Here is a 4,752-nt window from a genome sequence, read left to right as displayed (position 1 = left end):
ACGATTGTGGGATTGCAAGGGGACCAACAAAGAAACCAAGGGCTACCCTCGTCGTTTGCACCAGCCTGATCAGAGATGAGGGTTGGCCCAGGAGAGAGAGAGAGAGAGAGAGAGAGAGGGGGGGGGGGGGGGGGGGGTGCACCAGATGGATGCGTGTATAGATCACCATGAAAATAGAGATGCATGCAAGGGATGACGTAGTAGTATGATCTTGCAAGATCGGGGGTGAGAGGCTTGTGGGGCAACGGTGGCACCGCCACGCTCCTTGCTCCCAAAAGAATGCGCATCAAAGCAAATACCTTCAAAGAAACATCCTTTGCATAACCCTTCAACGATACATTCCGTTGCCTTGTACTGTGTTGATAGTGCCCTCGAGGTCCTATCCGCCTTCATGCAAGACATCCACCATCACCCACAAATCTTGCTCACTTTCTTTCTCCTCCTTCTGGCACCACAAGAAGTTTTAGACAAATTCTCACAGTAATTCCCACATTGTGACCTACCTCAACGTCATTAGCTTCTTTGAAGGAGGCATACATACCTAGCTATGTACGATTGGGGCAGGGGACCATCGGTTTGGTGGGGGGGCCGGTGGTCCTCTGACCCCAATCGTACCTAGCTAGGTATGTGGTGCCTCTTGAGCAGAAGCTCATGATTTAATGTATTGTATTAAAAACACTAAAAAAGAGTCCGTTTTCCTACGTGAGGAAATGTTTAAATCTTCTTGTAAATTAAGGGGAGACTTAACGCAATCATTAATAGGCTTGCATCATCAATCTGAGCCGTCTTGGGCCGCCAGCTACTTATGGAACCATCTTTCTCTTTTCTTTTCTTTTGAACTGAAATAAATCCCGAGCTTGTGTTTCTCTTAGAAAAAAATAAAGAGTGTCTCCAACAAACTGTTGGAAAGAGGCTGTTGAAAGCACTTTACCATAAGCATACAGCCATTAAAGAAGGGTTATCTGATCAGGAACTCTCTAGCAATTGTGTACAAGGGGTTAAGAAATAGCAAAGTGAAAATGATGCTCTTCAAAATAGGTTGAATGCGAAGCCCTCAACAGGATGCACAAGGTATGTAACCAAGAGCGCCACAAACATGAGGGCATAGGAAAGGCCAAGGTCAATTGTGGTTCCGTCACTGGTCGGGGAAGGAGCAGGAGCCATGGATGGTTGGCCGTGCACTAGGAAAAGCAGGAAGACAAAGAAGAGGAGGAAGAGCTTGGAGTACGCCATAGCCAGGTTCCCCACGCAAAAGTCTCTCTCTCTCTCTCTCTCTCTCTCTCTCTCTCTTTCTCTAGCAGTGCGTGCGGTGCCAGAGAGACAGAAAACAAAGAGGAGGAGGAAGAGCTTGGAGTACGCCATAGCCAGTTTCCCCACGAAGAAGTTTCTCTCTCTCTCTCTCTCTCTCTCTCTCTCTCTCTCTCTCTCTCTCTCTCTCTCTCTCTCTCTCTCTCTCTCTCTCTCTCTCTCTCTCTCTCTCTCTCTCTCTCTCTCTCTTTCTCTCTCTCTCTCTATAGCAGCGCGCGTCAGCGCTGTGTGCTACAGAGACATTACAACAAGGCCCACCGTTCGGGAAAAATGTGTCCGCCCTGACTTGTGTGACAATGAGATGGCAAAACCTGCAATGGTGTCCGGCAGAAGGTGATGCTACCCAGTCTAACCCCCTCGCCCATCTTCAACAAGCCGCGGACATGCGCAAAAACTGCGTGCGAGAAGCTTTGAACTACAAAGGGCACGCCGGTGCAGATGCGCCTTTGCGAGCAGGCTAGGGATCGTTGGCGACTGCTGAGCAAAAACGTCTGTAATAGATGCTTGTCCGCCTGTGTGTGACTTTGCAGGTGCCCAACATGCTCTTTTGGAGCATGTCCGGGCGCCCGTGTGTGACTAGGGCCTAATATCGTGCCAGTTTCAATTTCAAAAACGTTGGTTGAAGGCAAGGGGAAGAGGAGAAATTCCCTCCCAAAATAGAGAAAATTAGTGGAAAACCCCAAAAAACTAAACTTAATTTTTTAAAATTTTTTGTCGAAAATTCAATAAAGGGAATTTTCTATGTTTAGTAAAATGAATTTTCTCGAATATATACTACATCGAGCATATATAAGTGCCAGCAATTCAAGGGCAAAAAATCCATGAACTGACTGAACCCTCACGTGTTGATAAAACGAGTGACGTGATTATGAAAGATGTGTTCATTTCCGGTGCATGTCATTAGGAAATTCTTCTTTGAATTTTGTTTGTTTGTGAAATTGATTTTTCCCAAACACTGTTGCGCAGGGAGCACCAATTAGTAAAACCCTTAGTTTATAGAACGTCAATGGCAACACATCAAAGAATCACCTTCTCCGTGTAGCGATGCATGCCGGCGTGCGGTCCTAGAGGCAGGTAATATGTAGGGAGGTCCAAGGTGGAGAAACTCGATCTTCGTGAAGAGATCCGTATCCCAAAGTAAGCAATGGCATAAGAGCTTTTCTTTCTTTCTCTTTAACTTTCGGCGATGGATAGCTCCTTCATTGTCTCTAGTGTCTAGGAAAAATCATTTTCCCAAACATACAAAATTCCTTTCCATGAATTTTCCAAAAGAAGATTTCAAAAAATTGGGCTATTTTTTTTAAAAAAACACTATTCTTCTCTATTTAGGGGCATAATATTAAGTTGTCACATTTTTTTCGAACACTAATTGTCGTTATGACATCAATACGCCCCATCTCTCTCTCTCTCTCTCTCTCTCTCTCTCTCTCTCTCTCTCTCTCTCTCTCTCTCTCTCTCTCTCTCGATTTGTGATTCTGTTTGCGTGTGTACGTTTGAGCAAGAAAGAATTCAGCTCTTACCAGTGACTACTCTCTCTCTCTCTCTACGTGTTATGTGCCTCTAGTTGCATGGGCATGGGGGTTGTTAGTGAGAGAGAGAGAGAGATAGATGCTTCGAACTCCCTATTGAGTTATTCTATTTTATGATACCCATGGTGTTGCAGATCCTCGCTTTTATATCTGCATGTTATGGACTTGCTTGCATATGGGTTATGAATGCCAAAATCATCATTCATACCTTCTCACGTAGAAAATTGATGAAGCTCATACGAATCTCTTCATGGAGATCCAAAGATGAGCACATTCGATTTTAAGTGTGCCAAGTTTTTTTGTAAGTGCTTCATTAGCAAAGTATAGGCACTTGAAGCGCACGTGTGCGTGCACACACACACACACACACACACACACACACAGAGAGAAGACAGAACACTCACATTTGGGTCCAAGAAAAGGATCAAGAAAGAGGGGGCAAGGTAGGAAGACGGAAGAGATGGATTCAGAGTAGATGGGGATGGCGGTTGTGGTTCACTATTAATCCATCTTTCACACACACACACACAGATGCCCGTGTGAGTTCATGTGCAAAGAGAGAGGTACAAAGAAAGCGAGAGAGAGAGAGAGAGAGAGAGAGAGAGAGAGAGAGAGAGAGGAGTTTTCTCGCAAGTGAAAGAGTGAGGAGAGGTAGTTGGCAAGATTGCTTTTGTGTGTAGATAGTCTGGCCATTGTAGTAAGATCTTCATCCATCTCGTCTTTGCATAGTGTCGCCCTATGCTCGTCCTCTTCATCAACATCATTTTCCTTGAAGTTCTGCCCTTTCCTCTCCTTCACCCCCTCTAGTGGTTTTTGCCTTATTTGCATGGTCACCAAGAAGGTCTCTGCATGATTCTCTAGAAAGATGTCATGGCCTTTTGGGATTAGGGGAGGTGGCAACCTTGTCGATCTTGAATGGCTTGATGGATTGCTTTTCAATCACTATGGCTTTAATCCCCTCCAACTTGGAAAGGATACAACTACCAACAAAGGTGGAAATCTTTGTGGGGCACGTATGGAGCGTGTCCCCTAGTTCCAAGTTCGAGCTCAATCTAGAGCAACTGCTCCATTCTCTTTTAAAAAGTTGTTGGGTACTCTTGACTATTGTTGATGTGATGGTTTGAGAGCACAAGATGGGTTGAATTCTTCGACACTGGTACCCAATCTTTGCTCGGGATTTAGTTTGCTCGGAAAATATCACTCGGGATATGGTAAGACTCGATTCCTATTGGCCAGGAGGCAAAGGGGTCCAATGAGAGTTTAGTTTAATTATTAAATTACCTAAAGCTCTCACAAAAGGGGAAAGGGAGACACATGTCAGAAGGCTATCACTTATGCTGCTTAATAGCCATTGGCTTGACTTGAGGAGGTCCAATGGGGAGCCTGCAAGAGCAATTAGCAAGAGGGATCGCCCAAGAGAGAGAAGGGGCTGATTTTTGCAAGGAATTATCACACACACACTCACACACAGTCTATGTGTGAAGCAAAGAAGATTATCTCTTCTCAAGCTTTAATGGAGAGCTCATCACCTACTCCAAGCTTGTGAGATAGAAGCCTACATCAACACACTCTTGGCATGTGGATGCAAATCCAACCAAGATCCAAGCTTCAATGCATGCTCATCTCCTCTACCAAGCTAATTACTAAGCTAAGCTATCCTAATATGAGTGATTATGTGAGGAGATGTACATATTTCTCGTAAGATACTCCTTATTCCTCTCAATATACTCTCATACCCTGCTAGATCTCACCATCTTCGAAGGTGTGTGAGGTCTTGGGTCTGAGAACGGGGAAATTTAAAGTTGTGTTTGCTAAGTGTTTTTCTTAGTGCATGAAGCTTTCATCTTCATTGCACTAGCTAGTATTGAATGAACACAAAGAATTGTATTGTACAATGTCTCTCTTGATGGGAGAA

The 4,752-nt window shown here is 44.5% G+C and overlaps 1 pseudogene; it reads left to right on the top strand.

The window, feature by feature from the left end:
* The first annotated feature begins 1,604 nt into the window (after positions 1–1,604).
* Positions 1,605–4,019, top strand: LOC147455332 (uncharacterized; annotated as a pseudogene).
* Positions 4,020–4,752: the final 733 nt, after the last annotated feature.

The sequence above is a fragment of the Adiantum capillus-veneris genome, chromosome 6 (assembly GCF_014529385.1).
Source record: "Adiantum capillus-veneris isolate H3 chromosome 6, ASM1452938v2, whole genome shotgun sequence".
Taxonomy (NCBI): domain Eukaryota; kingdom Viridiplantae; phylum Streptophyta; class Polypodiopsida; order Polypodiales; family Pteridaceae; genus Adiantum; species Adiantum capillus-veneris.
This window is presented reverse-complemented; position numbering and strand designations above follow the sequence as displayed.